We start from the raw sequence: 21,164 nt of genomic DNA on the forward strand, positions 1-21,164 counted from the left end.
GGAACATACTGAAGTGCTCTCTGGGGACAGAGGCTGGTAGGTGCCATCTTTGTGCTCTCCCTCTGCCTTATTCCAGGTTACCAGTATCTCCCAAAAAAGGAATTTTTACACTTTTCTGTCATCCTGATTTGCTGACTACCATCTAGGGAACATCTGTATCCCATCTGGTTCCGTAGTCAGTGGGATTTCTGCTTGTGGTCCCACAGACTGTTTATATGTGCATACCTTAAAAACTGCTTCCTGAGGGTAAGGTCTTGGCATAGCCTCAAATATTGGGAACCACTTAAAAAGACAAACAAAAACAACCCCAGTCTACTTGGACAATCACAAAGGTTTGAGAGACCACAAAGAACTAGGGCAGGGAACAATAAGTTTCATCTCCTACAGCAAGGCCACTACTTCAAGACTGAGAGAGGTGTCTGTTTTATCTAATGCATAAAACCCAACATAGGCAATCAAGCAAAATGAAAAATGGAATATGTTTTAAATTAACAGCAAGATAAACCTCAGAAAAAGTCCTTCATGAAATGGATATTAGGCACTTATCATTTACCTGATAAAGACTTTATTTTTTTATTTTTTAAAGATATTATTTATTTATTCACAAGAGACACACACACACACAGAGGCACAGACACAAGAAGAGGGAGAAGCAGGCTGCATGCAGGGAGCCTGACGTGGGACTCGATCCCAGGACTCCAAGATTACACGCTGAGTTGAAGGCAGTACTAAACCTCTGAGCCACCTGGGCTGCCCCCTGTTAAAGACTTTAAAACAATGGTCATAAAGATGCTCATCAAACTCAGAATGAATGAACACAATGAGAACTTCAACGAGATAGAAAATAGAAGAAAGCACCAAAGAGAGGTCACAAAGTTGAATACAATAGCTAATGTGAAAAGCGGATCAAAGTGGTGGCACTTGGACTGTGGCCGTGGAGATGAAGGTCCTCCTCACACCTCCTCCTGATCCAGGTCATGCTTGCTGTTGCTCTCCTCTCCCCACCCCCATAAAGAAGATGGAGCTGATCCAGGAGGTGAAGCTGGCAGAGCAGGCAAGCACGATGCAACAAAAGCTCAGGCAGGGCTCTGCTCTGACCAACAAGGAACACAACCTGCTCTTGGTGGCCTAAAAGAAGATGGTTAGGGGCTGCGGGTTATCCTGGAGGGTCATCTTGAGCATTGAGCAGAAAACCAACACCTCCAATAAGAAGTTGCATATGATTAAGGACTATTGGGAGAAAGTGGAGTCTGCGCTGAGGTCCATCTGTACCATGGTGCTGGAATTTTTGGGTAAATATTTAATAGCCAATGCAACTAAACCAGAGAATATATGAAATGGATTACCTCCAGTACCTTGCTGAAGTTGCATGTGGTGGTGATCAAAAACAAAAGACATAATTCCCAAGGAGCTTGCAAGAGGCTTTTGATATAAGCAAGAAAGAGATACAACCCATACACCCAATCTGCCTGGGGCTGACTGTTAACTTCTCTGTATTTTACTATGAGATCCTTAATAACCCAGAGCTTACCTGCACACTAGCTAAGACAGCTTTTCATGAGGCTATTACAGAACTTGATCCACTGAACAAAGACTCATACAAAGACAACACCCTCATCATGCAGTTGTTTATTTGCAAAATAGCATCTAATATCATGGACATCAGTGCAGGAGAAGAATGTGATGTATCAGAAGAGGCAGAAAACTATATACATACAGAGTCTCATCCTTCTTCCTCTCAAGAAACCTTTTTACTTATCTCCATTACTCGCTTGGATTTCCTATAGCAAAGAAACCCATTCATGTGTATGGAACCAACTGTTTATAGTCTTTTCACACTGCAGCTTTGGGAAAATTCCATTCCTTGATTTGTGTTTGTTTTGGTCTTCCTGGTGTGCAGTTATTGTTGTAGGAAAGCATTAATAGCTTCATTTCATATCAACATAAGTAACTCCCAAACACTTACATAGAGAACAAAAAATGTATCTGGTATTTAAGTAACCTGAACCAGTTCTGCAAAGTGACTGTGTTTTGTATTACTGTGAAGATATGAAAATGTAGTTCATTATAATTTAAAAAGTGTTCTACATAACTTCTTAATTTCTACATTCCCTCCTTTACTCTTCTTTGGGGGTTTCCTTTCAGTAAGCAACTTTTCCATGCTTTTAATGTATTCCTTTTTGGTAGGAATCCAGAAATATTAGATTGAATGGCAAAGCATTTGGCATTTCTGTGCTTGGCGGGGGCGGGGGGAGGCACAAATCGAAATGCCTCACATACTGTATATGACGGAGGTCTTGTGTATCTGTGACAATAGGAAGTTTCCTAATTCATTCTTCATTTGCTGCTGTTTAAGTTGACAATGTCCCCAACAAAAATTCACTTATGTCTCCTGCCTTTGTGGTTCTGGTATTCACTTTACTACGTAATAGAAGTAGCATGTTGCTGCCAGAATGCAAGCATCACTTTTGGCATATTACAGTGCGTGTAATTTCTTACCATCCTAGAAAGTGGAATTAAAGTACACAGATTTCAAGTCTAAAATGTTAATACTTTTCCATACAGATTTGTGTATATGTGAGAGGGTGTCCAGTTTGTCTAGTGATTGTCATGTAGAGTTGGATCACTAGTGTACATTGCTAATCATTGACTATAGTCCCAAAAAAGCCATGTGAAAATGTTATGCCCTATGTAACAGCAGAATAAGATAAAGTAAATCTCATTTTATAAAACAAAACAAAACAAAACCAAAAAGCTAATCTGAAAAAAATGCAAGAGTGGTTCAATAGCTGACTAAATGAAGCAGAACAAAGTATCTGTGAACTTGAAAACAGGGCAGTTGGACTCAATCAAAGCACCAAAAAGAAAAAAAAAAAAGAATAAAGAAAAGTGAACCTAGCTTAAGAGACTTCTAAGATAACATAAAGCACATTAACCTTCACAGTATGGGGATCCCAAGAGAGAAAAAGGGGCAGGAATCTTATTTGAAGCAGTAATTGCTAAAAATTCCCCTATACTGGGGAAGAAAATAGATATCCATATCCAGGAAGTTCAAAGAGTTTCAAATAAGATAAACCCAAAGAGACCTACAGCAAGACATGTTATAATTAAAATGTCTAAAACCAAAGACAAAGAGATAATCATAAAATAAGCAAGGGAAAAACAACATGTTACATATAAGAGAATCTCCATAAAACCATGAACAAATTTTTCAGAAGAAAATTTTCAGGCCAGAAGGGAGTTGCATGACATATTTAAAATGCCAAACAAACAAACAAACAAACAAACGGAAAAAAAAAACCTTACAAACAAGAATATACTGCCCAGCAAGACTATCATTCAAAATTAAAGGAGAGATCAAAAGTTTTTCAGACAAACAGAAAATAAAAGAATTTATCACCATTAAACAAGCCTTATAAGAAATGTTAAGGAGACTTCTTTAGGCCAAAAAGAAAGGGTGCCAATTAGTAATAGGAAAACATATGAAAATATAAAATCTCACTGGTAAAGGTAAAAAGTAGTAAAATTTAGAATAGCCTAATGTTGTAAAGGTGGTGGTGAATTAATCCCTTATAAAGCTAATATGAAGGTTAAAACACAAAACAAAATAACTAAAATGATAAAACAACTATGGATGCCTGGGTGGCTCAGCGGTTGAGCATCTGCCTTTGGCCCAGGGCCTGATCCTAGAGCCCAGGATCGAGTCCCACATCAGACTCCCTGTATGGAGCCTCCTTCTCCCTCTGCCTATGTCTCTGCCTCTCTCTGTGTGTCTTTCATGAATAAGTAAATAAATAATCTTTAAAAACAATTATAAAATAACTAATTTTAAAAAATTATAGTTTAAAAATTTATAATAATTATAAACATAAGAGTATAAAAATGTAGTTTTAGAATGCATTCAAACCTAAATTAACAATTTCAAACAGAGTGTTTAAAGTTGTTATATGTAATCCACATGGTAACCACAAAACCAGAACCTAAAGTAGATACACAGAAGATAAAAACCCTGGACTCTAAGCATGCCACCAAAGAGAATAATGAAATCACAAAGTAGGAGAGCAAGAAAAAAAGAACCTAGGAACTATAAAATAGCTGGAAAATAATTAACACAATGACAATTAGCATATACTTTTAAATAATTTGGGAAGCAGGATCAAGATGACAGAGTAGGGAGATCCTGAGCTTCTCTTCTGCCATGGACACAATTACATATACAACAACTATCTCTAATAATAAATCAAAAACTATCCTAACAGATCATACACAATAAGAAAAAGACATATTGAGATGGGTATGAGGGATGGAGATGTGGTTTAGTCAGGATCCACACTCTGGCATAAAAAACCCAAGAGAAAGAGATAGTAGAACCTTCTACTGGGGACAAGGGTCTGAACCTCACATTGGGCTCCACAGCCCAGGGGACCTGCACCAGGAAGAGGAGCAGTCATAACATTTAGTTTTGAAAACTAATAGGTATTATTGTTTAGGAGAGCTGAAGGGTTGTGGGAAACCAAGACACCCTTCTTCTTCTTTTTTTTTTTTTTTTTAAAGATTTTATTTTTTTATTCATGAGAGACACACAGAGAGAAGCAGAAATACAGGCAGAGGGAAAAGCAGGCTCCTTGCAGGGATCCTGATGTGGGACTCAATCCCCGGACCTGGGATCATGCCACTGAGCCACCCAGGTGTCCCCCCAAACACTCTTCTTATGGGGTACATACACTATCTCACTCACTGTGAGTCCTGTCAAAGGCAACAGTATGAAAAGACTCGGTTACACATGATTCATTGACTAATTTTTGGGCATGTGCCTGAGGGGGAGATATCTGTTAGATTACTCTCTGGGGACAGAAGCATTAGTGAGCACCTTTTTTTGTTTTATTTCTTCCCCACCTCTACCTAGCTGCCCTGATGTTGGTGTAAGCCATTTCAGATACTCTCCATCTAATGTGCTTGTACCATTCACCTCATTTGGCATTCCCCTGCAAACTCACCCTGCTAAATTGTCCATTTAGCCCAAAGACTGTCTCAAGTGGGCCCTGCCATACCACTGCTGGTGCCCACCCAAAAGAGACCCTCCACCCCACCACACCTGGCAGATAGCCTCAGCAGGAACTGGAGCCCCTCCCACACTGTGTTATCCTGAGGGACCAGCCACATAACCCTAGAATTCCTACAATAGTCACAACAGGACCTTGCAGCAAGCCATACCACAGGTCAGTCCTGCCCACCAGCATGCCTGCAGTTGTCACAGCTGGGCCTCACAGCCAGCCAAACTGGGAACCAATCCTACACACTAGCATGCCTACAAGTCATGGCTGGGCCTTTCAGTCAGACAGGTCAGGGGCCACACGTATTCACCAGAACACTCATAGCAATCATGGCTAGAATTCAGAGAGACCCAGGCACTAGTTACTTTGCACTAATCATGAGGAAACTATAGTAAGAGGGTGCATGCAGTCCACACAGGAGTCATTGAGCTCAGATGACCAAGGGTGTTTGCACTATTTGGTCTCACAGATTATCTTTGGCATAAAGCCACCCTTTAAAGACTAGGAGATATAAATGATCTACCTAATGCATAGAAACAAAAGGTATTAAGCAAAATAAAGAGACAGAGTAATATGTTCCAAAGAAAAGAACAAGACAAAATCTCAGAAATAGAACTAAATGAAATGGAGATAAGCAATCTACCTGATAAAAAATTCAAAGTAATAGTCATAATTATGCTTACAAAACTCAGGAGAAGAATGGATGAACACAGTAAGAACTTCAACAAACAGATAAAAAAATATAAAATAGAACCAACAGGAGCTGAGGAATACAATAATGGAAATGAAAAATACACTAGAAAGAATCAACAGCAGATTAGATGGTACAAAATAATGGATCAATGATTAGGAAGACAGCATAGTGGAAATCACCCAATCAGAACAGCCAATAGAAAAAAAGAACAAAAACAACAACAGAAACAGAATAGTTTAAACACCTACAGGACAATATCAAGTGTACTAACATTCACATTATAGGTGTCCCAAAAGGAGAAGAGTGAGAGAAAAAGAAAGAGAAGCTATATGAAGAAAAAATGGCTGAAAACTTTCCTAACCTGGTGAAGAAAACAGACATTTAAGTCTAGGAAGTACAGAGAATCCCAAAGAAGAGGAATGCAAAGAGACCAAGACATGCTATAATCAAAGTGTCAGCAGTTAAACAGAGAATCCCAAAGAAGAGGAATGCAAAGAGACCAAGACATGCTATAATCAAAGTGTCAGCAGTTAAAGAGAGAATCCTAATGGCAGCAAGAGAAAAATAAGACAATGTACAAAGGAACAACCAAAAGACTATTAGCTGATTTTCAGCAGAAACTTTATAGTCCAGAAGAGAGTGGCACAGTATATTCACTGTGGTGAAAAGAAAAAAACTTCCAAATAATATTCTATCAGTCAATTGAAGGAGAGATAAGGAGTTTCCTAGGCAAGCAAAAGCTAACAGAGCTCACCAATACAAAACCAGCCTTATGAGAAATGTTAAAGGGAATTCTTTATTTGGAAAAGAAAAGGCCATTATAAGAAATTGGAAAATTATGAAAAAATCACAGTGGTAAAGGTAAATGTATGGTAAAGGCAGTGGATCAACAATCTGCATAGCTAGTGAGAAAGTTAAAAGACAGAAGTAGTAAAATCATCTAGACTTGCAATACTTAGTCAAAGTATTCATGAAATAATAAGGGATAATATACCAAAACCATAAAACTTGATGGGGAAATAAAAATGTAGTGCTTTTAGAACACATGTGACCTTAAGCAATCATCCACTCACAGCAGACTGCTATGTACATGATATGTATGAATCTCATGGTAGCCACAAACCAAGTACCTAAAAATAAAGAGAAAGGACTCCAAGGATAATATTAAAGAAAGCCATCAAACAGTAAGGGAAGAGAGCAAGAGATGAATAAAGGAACAGAGAAATACAAAAAGTCAGAAAATAATAAACAAAATGGCAACAAGTACATACTAATCAATAATTACTTCAAATGTAAATGGACTAAATGCTCCAATCAAAATAACATGGTAGGGGAATATCTGAATATATGCTGCCTGTAAGACATTCGCTTCATATCTAAATACACACACAAACTGAAAATAAAATGACAGGAAAAGGTATTCAATGCAAATAGAAACAAAAAGAAATCTGGGAAGCAATACTTAATCAGACAAAATAGAGTTTAAAATAAAGATTGTAATGACATAATGATAAACAGATCAATCCAAGAAGGGGATATAATACTTGTAAATATCTATTTACCTACTATAGGGGCACCTAAATACATAAAGTAAATATAACAGATATGAAGGGAAAAATTGACAGCAATACAATAGTAGAAGACTTTCACACCCCATTGACATCAATATCATCCTGACAGAAAAATCAATAAGGAAAATAAACCTTAAATGACACATTAGACCAGATAAACTTAATAGATATATAGAGAAAATTGAATCAAAACAGCAAAATGCCAATTCTTTTTCAAGCATATATGGAACATTCTTCAGGTTAGATCACATGCTAAGCCACCAGGTAAATCACAATAAATTTGGAAATTCGAAATCATGCCAGGCATCTTTTTTTTTTAATTTTTAAATAAATTTTAATTTATTTATGATAGTCAGAGAGAGAGAGAGAGGGGCAGAGACACAGGCAGAGGGAGAAGCAGGCTCCATGCACCGGGAGCCCGACGTGGGATTCGATCCTGGGTCTCCAGGATCGCGCCCTGGGCCAAAGGCAGGCGCCAAATCACTGCGCCACCCAGGGATCCCCAGGCATCTTTTTTTAACTACAAAGTATGCATCTAGAAATCAATTACAAGAAAAAATATGGAAAGAACACAAGCACATGTAGACTAAATGACATTCTACTAAACAACCAATGGGTCCAGAAATTTAAACTGCTATAAATAAAATACTACAAGCAAATGAAAATGGAAACATAACAATCCAAAATCTAAGGAATGTAACAAAAACAGTTCTAAGAGGCAAATTTATAGTGATACAGGCCCACCTGAAGAAACAAAGGGAAAAAAATCAAACAGATAGTCTAAATTTATACCCAAAGGAGCTAGAAAAAGAAGAATGCATATAGTCTGCATTGTTAGAAGGGAAATAATTAAGAGCAGAATGGATAGAGACTAAAAACACAATAGAAAAAAATCAATGAAACTATGAGCTGGTTCCTTGAAGAGACAGAATTGATAAACCTTTAGCCAGATTCATAAAGAAAATGAGACAGGATTCAAATAATAACATCAGAAATGAAGGAGAAGAAATGACAATTGACACCCCAGAAATACAAAATAAAATAAGAGACTAATATGAAGAATTATATGCCAAAAAATGGGCAGCTTAGAAGAAATGGATACATTCCTAAAACTCAAAATCTCCAAGACTGAATAAAGAAGAAACAGAAACTCTGAACAGGCAAATTACTAGTAATGAAATTAAATCAGTAATCAACTCCCCCCAAAACCAAAATCCAGCACCAAAGGGCTTCATAGATGAATTCTATAAAATATTTAAAGAAAAGTTAGCCTATCCTTATCATATGATTCTTAAAAATTGAAGAGGAAGAAAACTTCCAAAGTTACATGAGACTAGAAGTACTTCAATATAAAAACCAGACCGTAACACTACAAAAAGGAATATTACAGGCCAATATCTCTGGTAAATACTGATGCAAAAATCCTCAACAAATCCTTTAGCACACCAAATTGAACAATACATTTAAAGGATCATACCCTATGATCAAATGGGATTTAATCCAGAAATGCAAGGATAGTTCAATATCTACAAATCAATGAATGACACACCACATTAAGAGAAGGACAAAAATCATATGATCATCTCAACAAATGTAGAAAAGCATTTGATAAAATTCAACATCTATTTACTATAAAAATTCTTAACAAAATACGTATGGAGTGGACATATTTTAATATAATAAAGGCAAAATGTGACACACACAGGTAACATAATACTTAATGGTGAAAAGCTGAAAGATTTTCCTTTATTATCAGGAATAAAACAAGTAGATGCACACTCATCCCTTTTTGCAAACATAGTTTTGGAAGTCCTAACCATAGCAACAGACAAGAAATAAAAGGCATCTAAATTTGAAAAGAAGTAGTGAAATATGCTAAGTGAAATAAGACAGAGAAAGACAAATACTATATGATCCCACTCATATGCGGAATTTAAGAAAGAAAACAGATGAACATAAGGGAAGGGGGAAAAGAAAAAAGGAGAGAGGGAAACAAGCCTCAAAAAACTCAATCATAGAGAACAAAATGTGGGTTGATGGAAGGAGGGTAGGGGATGGGCTAGATGGGTGATGGGTATTAAAGAAGGTGCTTGTAATGAGCACTGGATGTTGTAAGTGATGAATAATTAAATTCTGCTCTAGAAACCAATATTGTGCTATATGTTCACTAACTAAAATTTAAATTAAAAACAAAAACAATACAAAACCAAATCAAACCAAATCAACAATTAGTAAAACTGTCACTATTTATAGAAGATATCATAATGCATTTAGTAAATACGTATGATACAAAATTAACATAAATCTGTTGCATTTCTATGCACTAATAATAAACTATCAGAGAAAGAAATTAAGAAAACCATCACACTTAACAATTGCATCAAAAATAATAAAATATCTAAGAATACCTAATACATGTAAGGACCTGTGCTCTGAAAACTATGACATCGATAAAGAAATTAAAGACAACAGAAATGGAAAATTAATATTATTTTCATGGAAAAAAAGAATGTTGTTAAAATGTCCATACTACCCAAAGCAGTATACTGATTCATTGAAGTCTCTATCAAGCTCAAATGGATTTTTTTTTTTTTTACAGAATTAGGATAAATAATTCTAAAATGTGTATGGCAATACAAAAGATACCAAATAGCTAAAGCAATTTTGAGAAAGAGCAAACCTGGAAGCATTAGTAATCAAAATCATATAGTATTGGCATAAAAACAGGCACATGGATAATGGAATAAAATAGCCCAGAAATAAAGCTGCATATATATTCAATTAACTTACAACACTGTAACCAAAAGTATACAACGGGACAAAACACAGTCCTTTCATACTTTTTTAGATCTGTTTCCTCAGGTAAGGGTAACAAAGGCAAAAATAAATAAATGAGGCTACATCAAACTAAAAACCTTTTTCATGGTGAAGAAAAACAGATTCAAAAATTAACCTACCGAATGGGATAAAGTATTTGTAAATTATATAACTAATAAGGGGTTAATATCTAAAATATATATAGAACTCACACAATTTAATGTCAACAACAATCTGATTTAAAAAATGAGCAGAGGTCCTGAAAGGACATTTATCCAAAGAACCTTTTGGATGGCCAACACATATGTGAAAAGAGGATCACCATCACTAATCTTTAGGGAAATGCAGATCAAAACCAAAATGAGATACCACCTTATACCTGTTAGAATGACTAATTATGAATACAGGAAGTAACAAGTAGTGGGGAGGATGGGAAGAAAAGGGAACCCTGCTGTGCTGCTGGTGGGAATATAAACTGGTGTAACCACTATGGAAAATACTATAGAAATTCCTCAAAAAATTAAAAACAGGTGTACTTGGGTGGCTCAGTCAAACACCCAACTTTTGATCTCAGCTCAAGTCTTGATTTCAAGGTTATGAGTTCAAGCCCCATCTTGCCCAGCATGGAGCCTACTTAAAAAAAAAAAATTAAAAAAACAGAACTACCATACAATCCAGTAATTCTACTTCTGCTATCTATCCAAAGAAAATAAAAACACTAGTTCAAAAATATATATGTAAAACAAAAACAAAAACACAGAAGCATATATGCACACCTATATTCACTGAAGCATTTACAAAGCCGAGATATATAAGAAACCTAAGTGCTTACCAATAGATGAATGGATAAAAAAGATGTGGCATATATATACACAATGGAATATTAGCCATAAAACTGAGATCTTGCCATTTGTAACACCATGGATGGAACTAGAGGCATTATGTTAAGTGAAATAAATCAGAGAAAGACAAATAGTACATGATTTCACTCATACCTGGAATCTAAAAAATTAAACAAAGCAGAAACAGATATAGATACAGAGAACAATCTGGTGGTTACTAGAAGGAAGGTGGTGGTGGTGGTGGTGGTGTATAAAATAGGAGATTAAAAGGTATAAACGTTCAGTTATAAAATAAGATTCAGAAATACAATGTACAATACAGGGAAGATAGTTATTATTAACATTATTAACAACTTTGTATGGTGAGAGTTGGTAGCTAGATTTATAACTTTGTAATGTATATAAATGTTGAAACACTATATTGTACAACTGAAACTAATATTGTATGTCCGCTATGCTTCAATAAAAAAGAAAATAATAATTTATTTAAGCAGAAAGGGCCTAAATTCTCCAATCAAAAGACACAGTGTGGCTGAATGAATTTTAAAAATCTAGGGGCATCCCCGGATGGCTCAGCGGTTTAGTGCCGCCTTTGGCCTAGGGCATGATCCTGGAGACCCGGGATCGAGTCCCATGTCGGGCTCCCTGCATGGGGCCTGTTTCTCCCTCTGTCTGTGTCTCTGCCCCCCCCGCCGTGTCTATTAATAAATAAATTTCTTAAAATAAATAAATAAATAAATAAATAAATAAATCTATAAGCTGCCTACTAGAGACTCACTTCAGATGTAAGGATGCACACAGAAAGTAAGAGGTAGAAAAAGATATTCCATGCAAATGGAATCCAAGAGAAAGCTAGGGTTGCTGCTATACTTCTGGTAGACAAAATAGACTTTAACACAGACTGTTGGTAATGTCAGCATCATGGTGGCATGAGAGGTTCCTAATTTCTTTACTGTTTGATTTACAGCTAATTGGACCTCCATAATTGAACAAAAGTACTTCTGTACAGCACACCAGGACGCCTGAGAGGCCATCCATCTGTGCATCAGAAACCATACAAATAGGACCTCAGAATAGGCTACAGAACCATGGAAACTATGGTGGTAGCAGCAGTGGCAACAGCTTTTAAAAAGGAACTGGACAGTAAAAGTGGGGAGTGAAAGTCTACCAAGCCACAAGGGCTGCAGCTGGAAAGGACCTGTTCTCTTTCTGAGGGGAAACCTGTATAATTCAGGGGAGGGGAAAGAGAGAGGGAAAAGGCAAAAACAAAGGGAACTGAAGGAATGGGTCTTCTGCCATCTGTTGCAAGATCAACAAGAAGTCTTCCAATGAAACTCTGGTATTGACAATTCAAAGATCCAAAGGCCTTGGGCATGCTCAAAGCCCCAGGTGCTAAGCCCACATCTCCATCTCACTGTTACAGGTTCCCCCCAAGCCCCTCCATGGAAAGTTCTTTTATGTCTCACTTCTGTTTGTGGTTCACATATTATAACTCTGCTGCCTAAATAATAGAGAGCTACTGAGCTGGTAGAATTTCTTTATATCTAGATTTTTTTTATAGAAGTATAGTTGACAGTGCTACACGAGTTTCAGGTGTACAACAGAGTGATTTGACAGGTGTACATATTAGACTACACTCATCACAAGTGTAGTTACCATTCTCACCATACAAAGTTGTTACAATACTATTGACTATATTTCCTATGCTGTACCTTTTACCCCCATGACATTCATTCCATACCTGCAAGCTTGTATCTTCCTTTCCCCTTTACCCATTGTGCCCCATTTCCCACAGCAACCATCAGATTATTTTCTGTATTTATGGGACTGTTTCTGCTTTTTATTTGTTCATTTGTTTGTTTTGTTTTTCTGATTCTATATATATATATATATAAATGAAATCATATGATATTAATTTTTCTCTGTCCAACTTATTAGTATAATTCCCTCTAGGTCCATTCATATTGTCATAAATGGCAAGATCTCATTCTTTTTCATGGCCAAGTAACATTCCTCTGTATATCAATATATATTCTACTTTATCAATTCATCTGTGATGGACACTTAGGTCACTTCCATATCTTGGCTACTATAAATAGTGCTGGAATAAGCATAGGGATGCATATTATCTTTTTGAATTAGTGTTTTAATTTTCTTCGGTTAAATACCCAGCATTGGAAGTATTGAGTCATATGGCATTTCTATTTTTAATTTTCTTTTAAGATTATGTATTTATTTATTCATGAGAGACACACACAGAGAGAGGCAGAGACACAGGCAGAGGGAGAAGCAGGCTCCATGTAGAAAGCCCGATGTGGGACTTGATCCCAGGACTCTGGATCACACCCTGAGTCAAAGGCAGATGCTCAACTGCTGTGGCTGAGCCACCAGGCGTCCCTTAATTTTCTTTTAAAGATTTATTTATGAGAGACACAGAGAAAGAGGCAGAGACATAAGCAAAGGGAGAAGCAGGCTCCCTCTGGGGAGCCTGTTGTGGGACTCGATCTAGGACCCTGGGATCATGCCCTGAGCCAAAGGCAGATACTCAACCACTGAGCCACCCAGACATCCCTCTATTTTTAAGTTTTAAGAAACCTCCATACTGTTTTTCTTTTCTTTTTCTTTTTTTTTTTTGTTTGTTTATTTATTCATAGAGACACACGCAGAGAGAGACGGATGGAGGCAGAGACACAGGCAGAGGGAGAAGCTGGCTCCATGCAGGAAGCCTGACGTGGGACTCGATCCCAAATCTCCAGGATCACACCCCAGGCTGCAGGCAGCGCTAAACCGCTGCGCCACCGGGGCTGCCCTCCATACTGTTTTTCAAAGTGGCTGCACCAATTTACATTACCACCAACAGTGCACAATGGTTCCTTTCTTCCTGCATCCTCACCAACACTTACTATTTCTTGTCTTGATTCTGGCTATTCGGACAGGTGTAAGGTGATATCTCCTTATGGTTTTGATTTGCATTTACCTTATGATTAGTGATGTTGATCATCTTTTCAAGTGTCTGTTGGCCATCTCTATGTCTTCTTTGGCCTATTTAGATCCTCTTCCAATTTTAAAATCAGGTTGGTGGTTTTTTGGTTTTGGTGTTGAGTTCTAGAAGTTTTTTTTTTTTTTTTAATATATATTGAGTATTTACCCTTTGTTGGATTTATCATTTGCAAATATCTTTTCCCATTAAGTAGGCTGCCTTCTCATTTGATTAATGTTTCTTTGCTGTGTAAAAGCTTTTTATTTTGGTGTAATTCCAAGAGTTAATTTTTTCTTTTGCTTCCCCTGTATAAGGAGACCTATCTGGTAAGATGTTGCAAGGGCCAAAGTTAAAGAGATTATTATCTTTTCTTCTAGGAGTTTTATGGTTTCAGGTCTCACATTTAAGTTTTTAATCCATTTCAGGGGGAGGGGCAAGATGCCGGAAGAGCAGGGTCTCCAAATCACCTGTCCCCAACAAATTACCTAGAAAACCTTCCAATCATCCTGAAAATCTACGAATTTGGCCTGAGATTTAAAGAGAGACCAGCTGGAACGCTACAGTGAGAAGAGTTCGCGCTTCTATCAAGGTAGGAAGACGGGGAAAAAGAAATAAAGACACAAAAGGCCTCCAAGGGGGAGGGGCCCCGCGAGGAGCCGGGCTGAGGCCGGGGCGAGTGTCCCCAGGACAGGAGAGCCCCGTCCCGGAGGAGCAGGAGCTGCACCGACCTTCCCGGGGGAAAGGGGCCCGCAGGGAGTTAGAGCAGGACCCAGGAGGGCGGGGATGCCCTCGGGCTCCCTGGGGCAGTAACACAGGAACCGCGCCCCGGGGAGATGCGCCGAGCTCCCTAAGGGCTGCAGCGCTCGGCGGGACCCGGAGCAGCTCGGAGGGGCTCGGGGGCGGCTCCGCAGAGGGGGCTGCGGGGCTCCGGGAACAGCTCGGAGGGGCTCGGGCGGCGGCTCTGCGGAGGGGGCTGCGGTGCGGGAGCGCGAATCCAACAGCGCAGGCCCCGGAGCACAGGGCGCCGGGACACAGCCCAGGACCCGGCCTCCCCCGGGACAGGCAGAGGCCGGGAGGGCGCAGGACACCAAGGAGGCTCCTGCCTGGAACTGAGCAGATCAGCGGCCCCGCCCGGGAGCCCCCAGGCCCTGCAGACGGGGAGCCCCGGAGCTACTGCGGGAGCTGACCCCAGGGTCCCAGAGCTGCCCCCGCCACTGTGGCTTCCTCCTGGGGCGTCACGGGGTGAACACCCCCCACTGAGCCCTGCACCAGGCAGGGGCAGAGCAGCTCCCCCAAGTGCTAACACCTGAGAATCAGCACAGCAGGCCCCTCCCCCAGAAGACCAGCGACACGGAGCAGTTCCAGGGGAAGTCAAGGGACTTAAAGTACACAGAATCGGAAGATACTCCCCCGTGGTTTTTTTTGTTTTTTTGTTTTTGTTTTTGTTTTGTTTTGTGCTTTTTTTTCTTTCCTTCTTCTTGATTTCTGATTGCTTCCCCCACGCCACTCCCCCTTTTTTTCTTTTTTCTCCTTTCTTTTTCTTTCTCTTTTTCTTCTCTTTTTCCCCCTTTTTTTCTTCTTTCTCTTTTTTCTTTTTCTCTTTTCTTTCCTTCTCTCTCTTTTTTTTCTTTTCCCAATACAACTTGTTTTTGGCCACTCTGCACTGAGCAAAATGACTAGAAGGAAAACCTCACCTCAAAAAAAAAGAATCAGAAACAGCCCTCTCTCCCACAGAGTTACAAAATCTGGATTACAATTCAATGTCAGAAAGCCAATTCAGAAGCACTATTATACAGCTACTGGTGGCTCTAGAAAAAACCATAAAGGACTCAAGAGACTTCATGACTGCAGAATTTAGATCCAATCAGGCAGAAATTAAAAATCAATTAAATGAGATGCAATCCAAGCTAGAAGTCCTAACGACGAGGCTTAACGAGGTGGAAGAACGAGTGAGTGACATAGAAGACAAGTTGATGGCAAAGAGGGAAACTGAGGAAAAAAGAGACAGGCAATTAAAAGACCATGAGGATAGATTAAGGGAAATAAATGACAGCCTGAGGAAGAAAAACCTACGTTTAATTGGGGTTCCTGAGGGCGCCGAAAGGGACATAGGGCCAGAATATGTATTTGAACAAATCCTAGCTGAAAACTTTCCGAATCTGGGAAGGGAAACAGGCATTCAGATCAGGAAATAGAGAGATCCGCCCCTAAAATCAACAAAAACCGTTCAACACCTCGACATTTAATAGTGAAGCTTGCAAATTCCAAAGATAAGGAGAAGATCCTTAAAGCAGCAAGAGAAAAAAAGTCCCTGACTTTTATGGGGAGGAATATTAGGGTAACAGCAGACCTCTCCACAGAGACTTGGCAGACCAGAAAGGGCTGGCAGGATATATTCAGGGTCCTAAATGAGAAGAACATGCAACCAAGAATACTTTATCCAGCAAGGCTTTCATTCAAAATGGAAGGAGAGATAAAGAGCTTCCAAGACAGGCAGGAACTGAAAGAATATGTAACCTCCAAACCAGCTCTGCAAGAAATTTTAAGGGGGACTCTTAAAATTCCCCTTTAAGAAGAAGTTCAGTGGAACAATCCACAAAAACAAGGACTGAATAGATATGATGACACTAAACTCATATCTCTCAATAGTAACTCTGAACGTGAACGGGCTTAATGACCCCATCAAAAGGCGCAGGGTTTCAGACTGGATAAAAAAGCAGGACCCATCTATTTGCTGTCTACAAGAGACTCATTTTAGACAGAAGGACACCTACAACCTGAAAATAAAAGGTTGGAGAACCATTTACCATTCAAATGGTCCTCAAAAGAAAGCAGGGGTTGCCATCCTTATATCAGATAAATTAAAATTTACCCCAAAGACTATAATGAGAGATGAAGAGGGACACTATCTCATACTCAAAGGATCTACCCAACAAGAGGACTTAACAATGCTCAATATATATGCCCCGAATGTAGGAGCTGCCAAATATTTAAACCAATTAATAACCAAACTGAAGAAATACTTTGATAATAATACACTTATACTTGGTGACTTCAATCTAGCTCTCTCTATACTAGATAGGTCTTCTAAGCACAACATCTCCAAAGAAACGAGAGCTTTAAATGATACACTGGATCAGATGGATTTCACAGATATCTACAGAACTTTACATCCAAACTCAACTGAATACACATTCTTCTCAAGTGCACATGGAACTTTCTCCAGAATAGACCACGTACTGGGTCACAAATCTGGTCTGAACCGATACCAAAAGATCGGGATAGTCCCTGTATATTCTCAGACCATAATGCCTTGAACTTAGAACTTAATCACAACAAGAAGTTTGGAAGGACCACAAACACGTGGAGGTTAAGGACCATCCTGCTAAAAGATGAAAAGGTCAACCAGGAAATTAAGGAAGAATTGAGAAGATTCATGGAAACTAATGAGAATAAAGATACAACCGTTCAAAATCTTTGGGATGCAGCAAAAGCAGTCCTGAGGGGGAAATACATCGCAATACAAGCATCCATTCAAAAACTGGAAAGAACTCAAATTCAAAAGCTCACCTTACACATAAAGGAACTAGAGAAAAAGCAACAAATAGACCCCACCCCCAGCAGAAGAAGACAGTTAATTAAAATTCGAGCAGAACTCAATGATATCGAGACCAATGGAACTGTGGAACAGATCAACAGAACCAGGAGTTGGTTCTTTGAAAGAATTAATAATATAGATAAACCATTAGCCAACCTTATTAAAAAGAAGAGAGAGAAGACTCAAATTAATAAAATCATGAATGAGAAAGGAGAGATCACTACCAACACCAAGGAAATACAAACGATTTTAAAAACATATTATGAACAGCTGTACGCCAATAAATTAGGAAATCTAGAAGAAATGGACGCATTCCTGGAAAGCCACAAACTACCAAAACTGGAGCAGGAAGAAATAGAAAACCTGAACAGGCCAATAACCAGGAAGGAAATTGAAGCAGTCATCAAAAACCTCCCAAGACACAAGAGTCCAGGGCCAGATGGCTTCCCAGGGGAATTCTATCAAACATTTAAAGAAGAAACCATACCTATTCTACTAAAGCTGTTTGGAAAGATAGAAAGAGATGGAGTACTTCCAAATTCGTTCTATGAGGCCAGCATCACCTTAATTCCAAAACCAGACAAAGACCCCACCAAAAAGGAGAATTATAGACCAATATCCCTGATGAACATGGATGCAAAAATTCTCAACAAGATACTAGCCAATAGGATCCAACAACACATTAAGAAAATTATTCACCATGACCAAGTAGGATTTATCCCCGGGACACAAGGCTGGTTCAACACTCGTAAAACCATCAATGTGATTCATCATATCAGCAAGAGAAAAAGCAAGAACCATATGATCCTCTCATTAGATGCAGAGAAAGCATTTGACAAAATACAGCATCCATTCCTGATCAAAACCCTTCAGAGTGTTGGGATAGAGGGATCTTTCCTCGACATCTTAAAAGCCATTTACGAAAAGCCCACAGCAAATATCATTCTCAATGGGGAAGCACTGGGAGCCTTTCCCCTAAGATCAGGAACAAGACAGGGATGTCCACTCTCACCACTGCTGTTCAACATAGTTCTGGAAGTCCTTGCCTCAGCAATCAGACAACAAAAAGACATTAAAGGCATTCAAATTGGCAAAGAAGAAGTCAAACTCTCCCTCTTCGCCGATGACATGATACTCTACATAGAAAACCCAAAAGCCTCCACCCCAAGATTGCTAGAACTCATACAGCAATTTGGTAGCGTGGCAGGATACAAAATCAATGCCCAGAAATCAATGGCATTTCTATACACTAACAATGAGACTGAAGAAAGAGAAATTAAGGAGTCAATCCCATTTACAATTGCACCCAAAAGCATAAGACACCTAGGAATAAACCTAACCAAAGAGGTAAAAGATCTATACCCTAAAAACTATAGAACACTTCTGAAAGAAATTGAGGAAGACACAAAGAGATGGAAAAATATTCCATGCTCATGGATTGACAGAATTAATATTGTAAAAATGTCAATGTTACCCAGGGCAATTTACACGTTTAATGCACTCCCTATCAAAATACCATGGACTTTCTTCAGAGAGTTAGAACAAATTATTTTAAGATTTGTGTGGAATCAGAAAAGACCCCGAATAGCCAGGGGAATTTTAAGAAAGAAAACCATAGCTGGGGGCATCACAATGCCAGATTTCAGGTTGTACTACAAAGCTGTGGTCATCAAGACAGTGTGGTACTGGCACAAAAACAGACACATAGATCAATGGAACAGAATAGAGAACCCAGAAGTGGACCCTGAAATGTATGGTCATCTAATATTCGATAAAGGAGGAAAGACTATCCATTGGAAGAAAGACAGTCTCTTCAATAAGTGGTGCTGGGAAAATTGGACATCCACATGCAGAAGAATGAAACTGGACCACTCTCTTTCACCATACACAAAGATAAACTCAAAATGGATGAGAGATCTAAATGTGAGACAAGAGTCCATCAAAATCATAGAAGAGAACACAGGCAACACCCTTTTTGAACTCGGCCACAGTAACTTCTTGCAAGATACATCCACAAAGGCAAAAGAAACAAAAGCAAAAATGAACTATTGGGACTTCATCAAGATAAGAAGCTTTTGCACAGCAAAGGATACAGTCAACAAAACTCAAAGACAACCTACAGAATGGGAGAAGATATTTGCAAATGACATATCAGATAAAGGGCTAGTTTCCAATATCTATAAAGAACTTATTAAACTCAACACCAAAGAAACAAACAATCCAATCATGAAATGGGCAAAAGACAAGAAGAGAAATCTCACAGAGGAAGACATGGACATGGCCAACATGCACATGAGAAAATGCTCTGCATCACTTGCCATCAGGGAAATACAAATCAAAACCACAATGAGATACCACCTCACACCAGTGAGAATGGGGAAAATTAACAAGGCAGGAAACAACAAATGTTGGAGAGGATGCGGAGAAAAGGGAACCCTCTTACACTGTTGGTGGGAATGTGAACTGGTGCAGCCACTCTGGAAAACTGTGTGGAGGTTCCTCAAAGAGTTAAAAATAGACCTGCCCTACGACCCAGCAATTGCACTGTTGGGGATTTACCCCAAAGATTCAGATGCAATGAAACGTCGGGACACCTGCACCCCGATGTTTCTATCAGCAATGGCCACAATAGCCAAACTGTGGAAGGAGCCTCGGTGTCCATCGAAAGATGAATGGATAAAGAAGATGTGGTTTATGTATACAATGGAATATTACTCAGCCATTAGAAACGACAAATACCCACCATTTGCTTCAACGTGGATGGAACTGGAGGGTATTATGCTGAGTGAACTAAGTCAATCGGAGAAGGACAAACAGTGTATGTTCTCATTCATTTGGGGAATATAAATAATAGTGAAAGGGAATATAAAGGAAGGGAAAAGAAATATTGGGAAATATCAGGAAGGGAGACAGAACATAAAGACTCCTAACTCGGGGAAACGAACTAGGGGTGGTGGAAGGGGAGGAGGACGGGTGTTGGAGGGGAATGGGTGACGGGCACTGAGGTGGACACTTGACGGGATGAGCACTGGGTGTTTTTCTGTATGTTGGTAAATTGAACACCAATAAAAATTAATTAAAAAAAGTTTTTAATCCATTTCGAGTTTATTTTTGTGTATGGTATAAGAAAGCAGTCTAATTTCATTCTTTTGCATGTAGATGTCTAATTTTCCCAACATTATTTATTGAAGAGACTGCCTTTTCCCCCACTGTATATTCTTGCTTCCTTTGTGGTAGAATAATGGACTATATAATCATAGGCTTATTTCTGGGTGCTCTATTCTGCTACACTGATTTATAGGTCTATTTTTGCATCAGTACCATATATTATGATTACTACAGCTTTGGAATAAATCTTGATATCTGAGATTGTGAGATCTTAATCTATTCTTTCTCAAGATTGCTTTGGTTATTTGGGGTCTATTATAGTTCCATACAACATTAGTATTATTTGTACTAGTTCGGTGAAAAATGCTGTTAGTATTTTGATAAAGATAGTACTTAATCGGGATCCCTGGGTGGCGCAGCGGTTTAGCGCCTGCCTTTAGCCCAGGGCGCAATCCTGGAGACCCAGGATCGAGTCCCACGTCGGGCCCCCGATGCATGGA

General features: G+C 38.9%; 1 pseudogene; it reads left to right on the forward strand.

The window, feature by feature from the left end:
- The first annotated feature begins 940 nt into the window (after positions 1–940).
- On the forward strand, positions 941–1,787 carry LOC112907201 (14-3-3 protein theta pseudogene; annotated as a pseudogene).
- Positions 1,788–21,164: the final 19,377 nt, after the last annotated feature.

This window comes from Vulpes vulpes, chromosome 6, assembly GCF_048418805.1.
Source record: "Vulpes vulpes isolate BD-2025 chromosome 6, VulVul3, whole genome shotgun sequence".
NCBI lineage: Eukaryota > Metazoa > Chordata > Mammalia > Carnivora > Canidae > Vulpes > Vulpes vulpes.